Here is a 15,826-nt window from a genome sequence, read left to right as displayed (position 1 = left end):
CAATAATGATCGTGGTTTGAAATTGTGTACCTCCTTTACAGTCTAACAGTAGAGTCACAAAATAGGTACTGAGAAAGTGATAGAAGTCATAAGCTTAGACTTATTCATAGATATGACAACCTGCATTGTGCAGATAGCCTTCAGTTAATCCATTGTCAGAAAAGGTAAGTAAAACTGGATATTGACCTTCATTATTGTTAAATAGGTGAGCTATCGGGAGTATTTTTGCCCAGTCCAGAGATATAAAAATTGGGTGTTTATAAAGGAAACATTCACTTTGGGGAAGTGGGTTCTGCATGAAGGCTGATGGCAAATGGATAGAAATGCATGAATATCGTAGTTGTAAGTAGAGCATCAGAAATCTTGAACTGATTGGCAAAAACAATATCCTCACGGATATTGTCACGGCACATCAACACAACAATTTATCCAGCAGCATCTCATTTTGATTAGCTTTTAAACCTAGTGCTTTTCCATTATAAAAGAGATTAATATAAATATTCTGTGACATGGATACAGGCTTCTAATATGTGCTTCCCCTTTAGAAAGAAAAAGAGAATTTTTGGGGCAGCTGAAATAAAAGCAAATTGTACATTTTTTGGTAAAATTGTTATGTATTCATATTCAGTATATTTTGATTCTTACAGGTTGCTGCCAAGCTTCCCTGTGTGTTACATACTGAATGTAAAGTAAGAGCACATTCTCGGTAGATGACTTGCTATCAAAACAAACAACTACATGTTTGTTTCTCATCTCTTCGTCTTTTGTGTGTTATTCACAGCCACTTGGCTTCCCAGTACCACAAGCATTACAATTGGCAACTAGGTAACAAGTTCTCATGATATTTATTATTTTGTTCCCGTTGGCAAGAAAAATCCTGTGCAACACAGGCGGTGTACCACTATGTAATGTGGGTGAGCAAAAAGTAAACAGCTGCAGGAAGAGTGGTGAGTGAAGAATATGAGGGGAGAGAACGAGAATGGGATGGTTAAATAAAACAAGTAAGAGAGGGCAAGAGAAATGGATAAGACTAGTTAATTTTTCTGGAATGTAATTGTGTTTGAAAATAACGAAAATATTTGGAAGTATGGGGCTGTATGAGGAAATAATAGAACAATGGAGTTCCTGTACTGAAAGATTTGAATATTTTGCACTGGCAAATCAAACTTCTAATGATATTCGTGTTCCAATTTTTCTGACTGTGATGTGTGCAAAAACGTCTGATTAATTATACAGTCTAACATACTAAACCTTGCAATAAACCTTATGAGGAAATGGCTAAAGTCTTAAAGGACCACTATTTTTCTAAACTTTTATTGATGAAAAGACAGCTTCGCACCCGTTGACCTATTTAGGCAACCAAACACAAAAAAGATTGTGCTAAATGAACAGAAAACCCAAGCAGAGCAACATGTCAAAGCAAAATACAGAAGTTTCACAGCAAACGAGAGAGTATTTGCCTGAAAATACATCTCTGGAACAAAGTGCATTCCTGTGACGGTGGAGGCACAAACACGACCTGTGTTGTAGACAGTTGAAACTAGTAATCATATCTGGAGAAGGCACATTGTTCAGCTGTTACACACTTAAAAAAAAAATGCAGAACATCTGTAATGATCAAATGTCAAAGCCAATGCTCCCCCATCACCTGTCCAGTCCTGCTAAAGGGTTTCGGCCTGAGACGTTGACTGTACTCTTTTCCATAGATGCTGCTTGGTCTGCTGAGTTCCTCCAGCATTTTGTGTGTGTTGCTCAGATTTCTAGCATCTGCAGATTTTCTCGTTTGCTCCCCCATCACCTGTGCTTTCTGAGGTGCCTCCTACTAACAATGCAGTACACAAACCAAGATCTATACATACACCAAGAGATAAAATGACTTTGGCATCATCCCCAGGTCATTGGTACCCTCACAGGAACAGTCAGCCTCCAGACAGTTTGAATCTCTAGTGACTGACCCTCAGCACATGGGGTAGAATAATTCCCAGGGTAATGTCTGGAAATAGGGGCAGTCTACTGAATTTGATGAATACTCCATTGAATGTTAATAGTTCAGCAGCTCATCTGTGTATGGGAAGGGGAAGAAACTTTTAAAATAAGCGGCAGGGATATGTTAATATATTCATGTATACTTCAAACCATATGGGCTGCTGTCAAGCTTCCTTGTGTGTTACGCATTCAATGTAATTTGAGAGGGCATTCTGGGTAGGTGACTTAACCAGCAAAATAAACAGCTGTAAGTTTGTTCATCACCTCGCCATTTCTCGTGTGTTATGTACGACCGCTGGGCTTTGCAGTGCCACAAAAGTAACAAAAATGAACAAAGATATGCAGGGGAAAATGAAATTGAATAGTTGCAAAAGTGCCCTTTCCTATTTGCAAGTCTCTGAAAATTTATCTCTCCTAAACACCCTTTTCTCACCTATTTTGTTAAATGTAAGCATTTTGTTTGAAGATTTGCCAGTGTGTCACAGATCTCATCTAATCATTAAAAATGTTCGCTGCTGATTTGTGAAAATATCAAATGTTTATCAGGTCTGTTGAATGACTCCTAATTTTTCAGTACATATGCAAGTGTCTGAGACTAGAATGATAAGAGTTTTATAGTGCTAAATGCGCTTATTGTGATAAGTACTTTATTGGTAATTAATAGGGGGAAAATTAGCACTGTCTGTGCCAAAAAGAAAACTAGACATCAGTACATCTATGCAAACAGGAAGCTTGATAGTATTTAGATTTTAAATAACAGAATTATTATGCATTCCTCATGTTCTAATATGTTTTACCTTTGGAAAAATGCCATCTTTTGCAGGTTTCACTTAACATGAATCATTGTGTGTATGTTTCAAGGGAGTAGAGTGGGAATTGGGCTTATTTGTTTGGAGCACTGTTTGAACTTGCACCCCGCTGTTTACTAAGAGCACACTATTATGGCATGTCTGCTGCATCTTCTGCTCCTAGACTGTCCCAATAGCCTTTGAAAGCTTGACGTTGTTAGCAGACTTTAAACTGCTTTTAATTGTGTTCAATGATCAGAAGCATTCGCACATGAATTTTCAGTTAACACGCGTAACCCCACTCAAATGGCATATCATGCTACTTACTCCAAACTTCCTTCTGCACTAACATCTGATCTCTATCTGATTTCTCATCTTTCACATTGCAGTGTTTCTGGGAACTTTGTCTAATAATTAGTAATCTCATTGATGTAATGCAGGATGTCATTGTCCGTTTGCATAAAAGTTTGTTACAAACTGCAAAGCAGTATTAATTTGATTATTTTTCTAAATGTTGTTTGAGGGCTAATTACCAAGGTACAAGAACTCCATGAATTATGAATAACCTGACTTACAAATTTTTCCATGTATTTTAAGCTAGTAATAATAATAACATAGTTCATGGTTTTCATTAATGATAGTATACAGTATGTATTCCATTTGTTTAATTATGGTAGTGTTAGAATTTTCATTAAATGGAAGGAAATTATAGCAGAGTGATACAATATGTTAGTATAGAAAAGGCAAATTTCTTACTTAAGGTGAATAGGCTAATGGGCAGTTCTCAGGAATGAAACCCTTATATAACCTGAGGACTGCCTGTACTGGAAAGAATCTGCCAGCAATCTATGTATCCAACTGACAAAACAAATGGAAAACATATAAAACTACAAATGCTGAAATCTGAAAGAACAATTGAAACTCAGCCAGTCGAGTAACATCTGTGGTAGAATGTTTTGGGTCAGCAATCCTTCCTCAGAACTTAAGAAAAAGAATTTAAGATTTATAGTTTTCAAATCATGGCTGGGGGCATGGTGGAGGAATGAGCTGAAAGACTGAAGACCATATAGAGATAGATTACAGCATATCAAGTAGCAAGGCATTTAAAATGAATTACAGTGAGGAAGGGATATAGGCATAGTAATGGGAAATGGTGAGAAAGCAGTTTACATGAAGATGAAACATTTAGTGTTTTTTTTTCCAGAAGGTTCCAAAGAATAAGAGGAGATGCTGTTCTTCTAGATGTTGGGCCTCATTATGTCAGTGAAGATCTGTTTGATAGTGTTTAATAAGATCTGTTTAATAGTGAAATTAGCATAGTGTGATCCACTGAAGGTGGAGGTTAGTGGTTTGGAAAGTGAGGATAAAGCAACTTTAGTATATTTCTAATAGGAATGGGAAGTTTTGAGGAAATCAGGAATGAAATGGAATGAATGTGATTGAGGCGATAAGTTGGCTGAAGGTTGAATTGGTTGGTGTCCTAACCTGGAGATTAGATGGACGAAGAACAATGAAGACGTCACAGACACCGATGAGGAGAATGGAACAGAATCCTTGCAGAATGAGAAGTAAAAGACTTAACTGTGGAAGACAGTTGACATAATAGATGTTGAATGAATTATAGCAGAGAATGCAATATGGGTTTGCACAGAAAAGGCAAATCTCTTACTTAAGGTAAAATAGGCTAATGGCTAGTTTCAGAATGAAACCCTTACGTTCTCTAAAGAGTTGGGTGAACTTTTAGAAGATAATGATATGGTGCTATATTTGACACAGTTGATTTTCCATTCTGAAACATGAATAAGGAATAGACTGAAAATAGAGGCGAGGGAGTGAACTACTGTAGGATTAAAGAATGGTGCGCATTTGCCACAAGGTACAAAGAATAGCCATGGTTTGCCAAACCAACATGTTTTATTTTGAGGAAGTGAATTGAGTCAATGAAATATGTAGCTAAATATCATAACATGTTTGGCTAAAAGTAATTTGATGATGGTGGATAGGATGTAATTGGGCTAAGGAGGTTGCCTTGGTTGGAGGTATTTGAGGGGTTAGATCCCCATGATAAAGGGGAAAATGAGCCAGGAAAATATTAAAGTTGTAATGGATGTTGGAATAAAAACTGGAAAAGGAAATTATGTGAAAGTGTTGAAACAATGACTGTAGCAAGGCAAATTTGTTTGTTGATTTTATGCAAGAGAAGTAAGTTGCTCAGAACTTTTTCCATCTCCATATTTTCTCAAGTTCTCTATCTGAAGGTCATCAATATGAAACACTATCCCTCTTGCTCTACGGATGCCAGCTGATCCTATTGAATATGTCTGACATTTTTTTTGTTGTTCTTTAGATTTCCATCATTCTCCACAATAATTCTTTGCAGTTTAGTATATTTGAATTCAGTTCGGTATAGTTCTTTTCTATGAAATTGTTGATCTTCTGTTTATATAATGTTCATTAGTACTTATTTATTTTCTTCCATATAGGCGCAGCCACATGGTGACATATAAATTGCAATAATATGGATGGGGCTTTAAATATTGAGCACACTTACAGGCTATAATAGAACAACAGACTTTGGTAAGATGCCACGTTTTCTGATACACTTTTTAAAAGAGTATTGAGACTTATAAATGTAAGGAATAAATTGCTGATCTCTGAAGTGTGCATTATTTTTGATCTTGCAGGCATTTTTGCAATCACTCTTATAATCTGTTTAAAATCCAATTTACTCTAACCTACTGTGTGTGACTTTGGTAGTCCTAAATATATGCAGGCTGTTGTTAATTTCCACTTTCTCTGGTAAACAGTTTATCTATTCCTCAATCCAGTTAGCCCCTATGGTAACATTTGTTGTGTCCTCAAGTGTTAATGAGTGTGAGACATATGGACGTAAATATGAACTGGAGTGGACCATAGCACCTCCTAAACCCTTTAAAAAAAAAATTATTCAGTAACAGAGTGAAAATGGTTATAGTAAAATAAAATAAAAGTAGATAAATGATGGAGATCAGCTCCTCAGAACTAGGCAGAAAAATCTTCAAAGTAAAAATTTAACCAATGAACTAAATTAGATCCACTTTCCTGCGTTATACTTGCTTTGTTTGATTCTGTGTGCAAAATCTTGTTTTTTCTCTAAATAACTTCCAATGTAATCAGTGTTCTGTACTAGATTGCTCATTCTTTGTTTCAAGCACTAATGCTGAAATGGCTTACAGAATCTAGTCATGCTTGTTGACTTTGCTCTTCTCTGAATATCAAATGTAGACAACAATTTTCTTCACGAAGCTGAAGAGCTTGAATTGTGGTGCAGGTGAAACTGAGTGTATGTTAGTAAAGGAGATGTCTTTTTTGCATGTTGTAATTCTGTTACAAAAGAAGACCATGTCTTTGTGCAGCATTTCTCCATGGAGAGCAGCTAGCTACTGCTGTAATTGTCCTTTGCTTCTGTTGAATTCTATCTGCTTCATTGAAGCATGCCTGTATATGTTGAAAGTGGCAGTCTGCTTGTGAACAGTATCTTTTTGTTCAAAAAGGACATTAAACTTTTCTTTGTGGCAACAGGAGGAGCTCAGCAGGCCAGGCGGCATCTATGGAAAATAGTACAGTCGACGTTTTGGGCTGAGACCCTTCCTTTGTGTTTGCTACTTGGATTTCCAGCATTGTGCAGATTTTCTCTACTTTGTAGCATATTACCTTTCTTTCAGAACTTCAAATTGCATCTGTGCAGATGTCTAGATGGATTGTGGTCAGACTTTATAGAAGCAACAATACTGTGTGGCCATCAGCTATGCTTTTACAACATTTGTTAGCTGAATTAGTGCATGCTGTGCAGGGGATCAGCAATAGTCTTATCACAAAGAAATGTGTATGATGTCCTGAGTGAGAATCATGATCTTCTAGTTTTGCACAATATCCTTTGAGACCTTGGAGATGAATTCTTCCATATTCTTGCATTTATTGCGGCAGGCCTAACAACTTGGTAACTACCTGTTTGCTTATATGCAATAGACTTATCATCTGAGCATACCAAATCTGGTCCTCCAGAGTCCTCTGAAACCATATAGATACATGCACCTGTCCTCTGATTCCCTCTGACACAGCAATAGATGAGTTGTTCTCTGAAGAGGTGCTGTGGGGGTGTCAGGTGTAGTGATGTGGTGAACATTTTTTGTTTGTGCAAGTAAAAGATGCTGCAAGTAAAAGGCAGAAAAATGTTTCTCTTGTAAGCTGCAGCAAAACAACTTTATGGCAATGTGGCAGTAGCTGAAAGCATCAAATGGTGAATGAATACTGCCTGGCCTGTTACATTCCGCCAGCATTTTGTGTGTGTTGCTTTGAATTATCAGTAACTGCAGATTTTCTTGTTGGTGAATGAATTGGATGCAACGATTCAGATTGACGGGTTTGCTGTACACTGTCAGGATAGATCTATAGAGTCTCTCAAAAGCAGAAGGGGAGGAGTATGCCTTATGATCAACTCCTCCTGATGTACAAATATATCATTGCTGTCCCAATTCTGCTCACCAGACCTGGAATCTCTTGCAGTTAAGTGCCGTCCATTTTACCTACCACGGGAGATTTCCGTAGTCATTTTGGTAGCGGTATACATTCCACCTTAGGCCAAAGTCAGTCAGGCTTTAGATGATCTGAGCAATGGGATCAACATGCACAAAATAGTGCACCCTAACACCTTCACCATCATTTTGAGGGATTTTGACTTGGCCAGTCTGAAAAAAATCACTGAACAATTACCATCAACAGATCACTTGCAATACTAGAAGAAACAGCACACTGGACCATTGTTACACCACCATCAAGAATGCCTACCGTGCTATTCCACGCCCTCATTTCGGGAAGTCTGATCACCTGGCTGTACTTCTAATCCCTGAATATTGGCAAAGACTGAAGACTGCAACATCAGTAGTGAGGACCAAGAAGGTATGGACAAGGGAAACACAGGAGCGCTTACTGGATTGCTTTGAATTGGTGGTCTGGACGGTATTCAGTGATTCATCTTCGAATCTGGATGAATATGCTGCAGTTGTTACTGACTTCATTAAAACCTGTGTGGATGAGTGTGTGCCTACAAAGACTTGCTGTACATTCCCAAACCGAAAGCTGTGGATGAATCAGGAGGTACGTCATCTGCTGAAGGCTAGATCTGCGGCATTCAAGGCTGGCGACCCAGGTCTGTACCAGAAAACCAGGCATGACTTGTGGAGGGCTCTTTAAAGCGTGAAGAGATAATTTCGAACGAGGTTGGAGGCAACATTGGATGTACAACACCTCTGGCAGGATTTACAAGACATTATTTCCTACAAAGTGAAACCCAGTATCATGAATGGCAGCAGTGCTTCACAACCGGATGAACTCATCGCCTTCTATGCCCGCTTCGAAAAGGCAACAATTATACCAGAGCCTAAGAAGAATAATGTGAGCTGCCATAATGACTATTGCCCAGTAGTACTCACATCTGCAGTGATGAAATGGCTTGAGAGATTGGTCGTGACTAGACTGAACTCCTGCCTCAACAAGGACCTGTACCCACTGCAATTTGCCTTTTGCCACAATGGGTCAATGGCGGACACAATCTCAATGGCTCTTCACGTGGCCTTAGACCACCTGAACAATACAAACACCTATGTCAGGATGCTGTTCATCAACTTGTATCTCAGCATTTAACATCATTCCCACAATCCTGATTGATAAGTTACAGAACCTAGGCCTCTGTACCTCTCTCTGCAATTGGATCCTCGACTTCCTAACTGGAAGACCACAAGCTGTGTGGATTGGTGATGATATTTCCTCCTCACTGACTATTAACATTGGTGCACCTCCGGGGTGTGTGCTTAGCTCACTGCTCTACTCTCTCTATACGCATGACTGTGTGGCTAGGCATACCTCAAATACCATCTATAAATTTGCTGATGATACAACCATTGTTGGTAGAATCTCAGGTTGAGATGAGAGGATGTACAGGAGCAGGATATACCAACTAGTGGAGTGGTGTCGCAGCAACAACCTGGCACTCGATGGCTCTAAGACGAAAAAGCTGATTGTGGACTTCAGGAAGGGTAAGAGGAAGGAACACATACCAATCCTCATAGAGGGATCAGAAGTGGAAAGAGTAAGCAGTTTCAAGTCCTTGGGTATCAAGGTCTCTGAGGACCTAACCTGGTCCCAACATATTGATGCAGCTATAAAGAAGGCAAGACAGCGACTGTATTTCGTTAGGGGTTTGAAGAGATTTGGAATGTCAACAAAAACACTCAAAAACTTCTATAGATGTACCATGCAGAGCATTCTGACAGGTTGTATCACTGGCTGGTGTGGGAGGGCTACTGCATAGGATTGAAAGAAGCTGCAAAGGGTTGTAAATTTAGTTGGCTCCATCTTTGGTACTAGCCTACAAAGTACCCAGGACATTTTCAAGGAGCAGTGTCTCAGAAAGGCAGCGTCCATTATTAAGGACCCCCAGCACCCAGGGCATGCCCTTTTCTCATTGTTACCATCAGGTAGGAGGTACAGAAGCTTGAAGGCACACACTCAGCGATTCAGGAACAGCTTCTTCCCCTCTGCCATCCGATTCCTAAATGGACATTGAACCAGTGAACACTACCTCATGTTTTCAATATGTATTACAGTATTTCTGTTTTTGCATGATTTTTAATCTCCAATATACATATATTGTTATTGATTTGCTTATTTATTTATTTTTCTTCTATATTATGTATTGCATTGAACTGCTGCTGTTAAGTTAATAAATTTCACAACACATGCCGGTGATAATAAACCTGATTCTGATCTGATCAGATCACGTCTTCTTTGAATAGAGAGATACCACAGATTTTTTCCTTTGAGTGGGTAGGCTGGTCTTGTTGATCTGATTCAGGCAACAAAATTATAAAACCTACCCCATATTTCTTGCAGTCTATCTAAATTCTTCTTCCTGCCCATTATGCTTCTGGTATTTAGGGCAGAAATGAAGGCCCTCCATTTTTGCCTGTCTGTACTGTCACACACAGATATAGAAGATATAGAAGGATTCTTCTTTACAGTTTCCATAACAATTTTGTTGGACCAGACAGAGTTGTTAGCCCTGAGTTGAATCCCTGAACCTGGAGGATTGGTGGACCACTCTTTGTCTGGCCTTTACCGTCTGATCTGTCGGGCATAGGGGACCCTACCAAGAACCAAAGCACAAGGCCCTGATTCCAGCATGCAAGCTTCCAATCCCTATGACAAGGTTGTAGTTCACTTGCAGGAGTCGATCTAAATGAAGGGGTAAATAGTATTGACTTTGTTGTCCTTTCTGGGGCTTGATCTCTGTGAGATGGAGAAGGGTGATGATTATAAGGAGTGCTAGGTCAATGGTGGGGTATGATATGATGCAGGTGAGGGGGAGGTATGGTGAATTATGGAAGGGCAGCAGAATTTCTGTTCATCTGTAGTTCAGCTTGAAATTTATTTTGCTATTGCTTCATAGTGCAGTGACAGAATAGAGAAACATATTGGAAGAGAAAGTACAGTGACCTCCAGTTAGGCTCTTTAAGTGATGGACTTGAATATTTTGAACTCTTATGGTGTATCAGATGTTATATCCAACCTCTATCTGTCCTTCTTGATTGATATATCTCTTTGAGTAAACTTTAATTCTCTCTTTTTGCCTTCTGCTGTTTCCTCCATGCTGGTAATAGATGTAGACCTCCTGTTTTGATGCCATATTATATAACTTCCTTTTCAGATTATGCACAGCATAGTTATTCTAGCTACACTAAGTTAGCTGATTTTCCCACAAGAGAACTGCTTAGCAAATAGTTGCTTGATTGTTCCCTAATGAACTGTTAATAATAATTTTAGCCAATTTTGCTGCTCTATGTAGGAATTTGGGTAATTTGAATTATATATAGGTGCATGTTTAGCTTGAAATCCAATTTCAGGCATACATGTTTACTTGAAAAATAATTTCTTAAAAATATTAAGGTTGTTACTCAAGGTTTATTGCTTTGGAGAGTCTGCTTTGTTAATTTGCCTCACACCTTGTGTCGCAGAAGATTCAAGAATAGGTAGGTTGGTGGTGATGGTCAAGAAATTGCTGAATCTCCACTGTTCTTGGAAATCCCTGGCCCATGAATGCTCAAAATGGACAAGGAACATTTGGGATGATTTTGAGAAACAAAGACCAGCTGTTGGCTGTAGAGTAAGAAAGATCTACATAAACAGACGCAGTACACAGTCCTTTCAGATATCTCTCACCCAGTAAGAATAAAAAATCAACAAGCTAAAACAAAAACAGAAAATAATAGTAGATATATTCAACAGGTCAGACATCATTTATTTTGGTTGAGTGATGGTGCAGTCAATGTCAGCAAGACCAGGAATTGATTGTGAACTTTAGGAAAGGAAAATCAGGAGAATGCACACCTGGTCTCATTAAGGGGTTAACAGTGGAAAGGGTGAGTCTTTTCAAGTTCCTGGGTGTCACCATCTCAGATGATCTATCCTGGGTCCAACACATTGATGCAATCATGAAGAAGGTATACCCACAGCTATACTTCATTTGGAGTTTGAGGGGATTTGTTATGTTTTCAAAGACTCTAGAAAATTAATACAGATGTACTGTGGAAAGCATTCTGATTGGTTGCCTCAGCACCTGGTTTGGAGGCTCCAGTGCATAGGATCACAAGCGATTGCAGAGGGTTATAGACTCAGTTAGCTCCATCACGGGCACAAGATTCACCATCATCTACGACATTTTCAAAAGGTGATGTCTCAAGATGGTGGCATCCATCATTAAGGACCCCTGCCACCTAGGACATGCTTTCTTCTGATTAGTATCATGGGGCAGGAGGTACAAGTGCCACTGGATGCACACACAATGCTTTAGGAGCAGCTTTTTCCCTTCTGCCATCAGACTTCTGACAATCCATGAACCCAGATCTCTCACTATTCCTAATTTGTACTGTTTATGTATTTATTTTGATTTTTTAATGTTTTGCACTATACTGCTGTCACAGAGCAACAAATTTCATGAGATATGTTAGTTATATATCTGATTTTGGTTCTGATCTGTGGAAAGCAAAATTGAGTTAAAGTTTCAGGTAAAGACTGTTGCTTAAGATTTCTAGCATCTGTGGAATCTCTTTTGAATGGGAGCATCAGTATTCTTTCATTGCAGGAGTTTGTTATTCTCAACTTTTCCTCTTCATTCACCTTAGAACTGAGCAAAACGTTATTTTTGATCATTATGTGGAAAAGAGGAAGGATCTTATGATCATGTCTGAAATTTCAAAACTTTAATCCTCGTCTGTTTGCTGTCTGTTTACTTTGTGATGTATGAGTGTATTGATCTTCTACCTTGTTTAAGCTTGAAGTTCATAAACTTCATGGTGTGCTCTATTAATGTAAGGTATACTATTGCAGTGCTTCAGCTTTCATGTACTTTGTCTGGATTACACCACTTATAAAGTTGAGGGCAGTCATTATGGTAGCTCAGTCAAACTGAATTACAAATTCTGTTTGGTATGACAGGTTTACATTTATGTGAAATTTCACTACTAATTAGCTTACATTATGACCTGGTTAGAAATGCTTAATATTATATTAGGTTTTACGCATTCTGGTAATCTTAAACTAAAGAATTTGATTGAAATATTTTTCTTTTATATAATCTATTTCACTTACTGCTTAAAAATCTGTTTCTATCTTAAACAGTTACACAACATTTCTCATTTGAACAAGCCATTTTCTACCTGTAGACTAATGTCTTTACCAAAAATGATACTATTGCTTTAAGAACTCTCCCATCAATAGTTTAAACACAAGTGGAGTTAATCTACTGGTTACTAGAATCTACTGGTTATTCTCTTCTGGAGTAAGTCTGATAGATTCAATGCCCTTGTTTTGTGTTCTTTTCTCTTTACCGGTAAACTAGCTTTGAATCAAGCAAATTAATTTGTTGTCATTTGCATGCGTCATTCTTTGCATCACATCAATACCTTGGATGTGGGGCCTCATCAGGTGATGGATAACACTTGTCCACAAATTTGAAAATCTTCTGTATGACTACCAGTAGATCTGTGAGGCAGAACCTTTTACTTTTGAAACTAAGCTGGCTGCATCATGTGTGGTTGAACATGTGCTAATTAAATTCAGTAAAATACTGTGTACTGTTTTCCGCATTGTAACATTAGCTTTGCTTATCATTGGTTCACTGATTCATGACCACACCAAAGATGCAGGAGAGCAGTTTGTTTGCCCAAGGCTGAAATTACTGTCATGGGAAGCAGTCCTTTTCAGTGATTGAAAAAGAATCCCCAAATGTCATCCAGATGCTGTGGAAGCTATAACTGTATTAAAAGCTGTATTTACTGTGCACTTGCACTACAGTCTCTTGTTAGTTATCAGCAAACACTTTAACAGCAGGAGAACTGAAACAAAGAAGTTAACAAGATGCATGCTAAAACTGGTATCTGTATTTGAGTTAAGGGCGCACGCACGCGCACACACACATGCACACGCACGCGCACACGCACGCGCGCGCACACACACACACGCACACACATACACACGCGCGCGCACACACACACACACACACACACACACACACACACACACACACACACACACACACACACACACACACACACACACACACACAATCTGTCTATCTCCTGTTGCTGTTTTTTGCCTTTTTAAGATGGATCTGTTTTCTGTAATCATTTAAAGTTACAATGAATTTTTCATTGCAAAAGTTGCAATGAAGCAAGTCCTTGTTGTTTAATTAATTGCACCTTATTTATAGTTATTCTATTTACATCTATGTTTTGATAACTTACTCTAATTAAAAGTCTCTGTACTGAATCATAATTTTTAGCTATTCAGTTTTAGTGAAAACATTAAATAAATGTGATAACATTTAACCCCTGGTAACAAAGCAGTACATTAAGGGTAGCTCTTTTGGGTTATGGAAGTTCCATAATACTCCAGATGAGTACACAGAAATTTCTCAAAGTGGATTACTTCAGCTTTGTGCAAACATTTTCTGCAAAATGGGCTAGATCATTTGATTGGACTTCCATGTCAAAATAACTTTTAGAAGATCGACAACTTTGTTCCTGTGCTCATAGTGTTAACAGCATTCAGGAATTTTGAATCTGGGGGGTGTGATTCTTGAGAGAATATACATTTGGAACATTAACTTTTTTCTATCCAATTAAATAAAGGATTTAAAAGAAATCTTTAACTTAGAAGATGGTGTCTTGCTTTTATGTATTTCAAAAATATTGCAACCAATTATTTTACAAACTTCTGATGTTAGATAGTAACAGTCTGTTACACATTTTAATACTTCTAATTTGCTAGGCTCTCCTAAGGAGATTAATTGCCTGGCAGTTTCCTTATGTCACTGTGTATTCAGCATAAATTAAGTATAACCAATTAAATGCACATGCGTGAGAATTCCACCAAACTTCCTTTTATTGGCCTGGCAATAAAAATGCTGGAGGGAGGAGCTAAGTTTCATGGTTCTTTACTGGCAGAATCTGAACTTGACACACATGTACAGATCAATACACTTTGAGGTGCTACACTTTGGAAGGATAAACTCCAAGGCAGAGTACAAAGTAAATGGCAGGATACTTGGTAGTGTGGAGGAGCAGAGGGATCTGGGGGTACATGTCCACAGATCCCTGTAAGTTGCCTCACAGGTAGATAGGGTAGTTAAGAAAGCTTATGGGTGTTAGCTTTCGTAAGTCGAGGGATAGAGTTTAAGAGACACGATGTAATGATGCAGCTCTATAAAACTCTACTTAGGCCACTCTTGGAGTACTGTATCCAGTTCTGGTTGCCCCACTATAGGAAGGATGTGGAAGCATTGGAAAGGGTACAAAGGAGATATACCAGGCTACTGCCTGGTTTAGAGAGTATTCATTATGATCAGATATTAAGGGAGCTAGGGCTTTATACTCTGGAGTGAAGGAGGATGAGAGGAGACATGATAGAGGTATACAAGATATTAAGAGGAATAGATAGAGTGGACAGCCAGCGACTCTTCCCCAGGGCACCACTGCTGAATACAAGAGGACATGGCTTTAAGGTAAGGGGTGGGAAGTTCAAAGGGGATATTGGAGGAAGGTTTTTTACTCAGAGAGTGGTTGGTGCGTGGAATGCACTGCCTGAGTCAGTGGTGGAGGCAGATACACTAGTGAAATTTAAGAGACTACTAGACAGGTATATGGAGGAATTTAAGGTGGGGGGTTATATGGGAGGCAGGGTTTAAGGGTCGGCACAACATTGTGGGCCGAAGGGCCTGTACTGTGCTGTACTATTCTATGTTTTATGTTAATACGTGCCTAATAGTGTATGCTCGATATGCACCTAATAACGCATTCAACGACGTATTACTAACACATAAAGTAGTCCCTTATTATACTGTAGGCTATACAGTACACTCCTCCCCCTTTAATAGTGTATCAACTTTTTTTACTGGGGCACTATGCTAAACAAATATGTTTACACTTAACATATGAATGCCTACCATTTGTTTACTTAGTAACTTAATAATATCAAGTTATAACAAAGTAATGTAATAATATCAAATTATAACAAGCCTTTTTTTTACTTTTGGTCTAAGACCCATTTATTATTCAAGTCTCAGGGGAGGGGGTCTTCTCTGCCTCTCCGGGTAACATCTGTCAATAATTCATTTGTTTTAATACAGATTTCCATATAAAAGTTATGAAAAGTTGACCTCTGAGCGTAGGGAGTTAAGAAGATGTGTGCCTCGAACTTGCTAAGAGTTCTAGGCAGCAGATCGCCTCTGTATACTGAAGACACCTCTGTGTAGCTGTCCTAGATAAATACACATCTTTGTGTAATCACTTGTCTTCCTTACCCATATCTCATTTGATCCATCTGAGCTAATTACACAGCCAATCTTCTTATTCTCCTTAGATTCCAAATAGATAGCTTGACCTTTATGATACAGTCTCTTATCTTAATATAACTTTCCATCTTCTATTCGTGTTTCATATCTTTGAGCTGGCGATTCA

General features: G+C 38.5%; 1 protein-coding gene across 16 annotated transcripts in view; it reads left to right on the top strand.

The window, feature by feature from the left end:
* stk33 (serine/threonine kinase 33) overlaps nucleotides 1–15,826 on the top strand; it is a 205,315-nt gene that overhangs the window by 46,610 nt on the left and 142,879 nt on the right. For 8 of the 16 annotated variants that reach the window (XM_073049522.1, XM_073049525.1, XM_073049524.1 and 5 more), the window contains one exon: nucleotides 5,258–5,351. The exons of the other annotated variants lie outside the window; for them this stretch is intronic. The gene's annotated coding sequence lies outside the window, so the exon portion shown is untranslated. The remainder of the gene's footprint in view (nucleotides 1–5,257; nucleotides 5,352–15,826) is intronic. 16 annotated transcript variants of the gene reach the window in all.

This window comes from Hemitrygon akajei, chromosome 6 (genome assembly GCF_048418815.1).
Source record: "Hemitrygon akajei chromosome 6, sHemAka1.3, whole genome shotgun sequence".
NCBI classification, from domain to species: domain Eukaryota; kingdom Metazoa; phylum Chordata; class Chondrichthyes; order Myliobatiformes; family Dasyatidae; genus Hemitrygon; species Hemitrygon akajei.
This window is presented reverse-complemented; position numbering and strand designations above follow the sequence as displayed.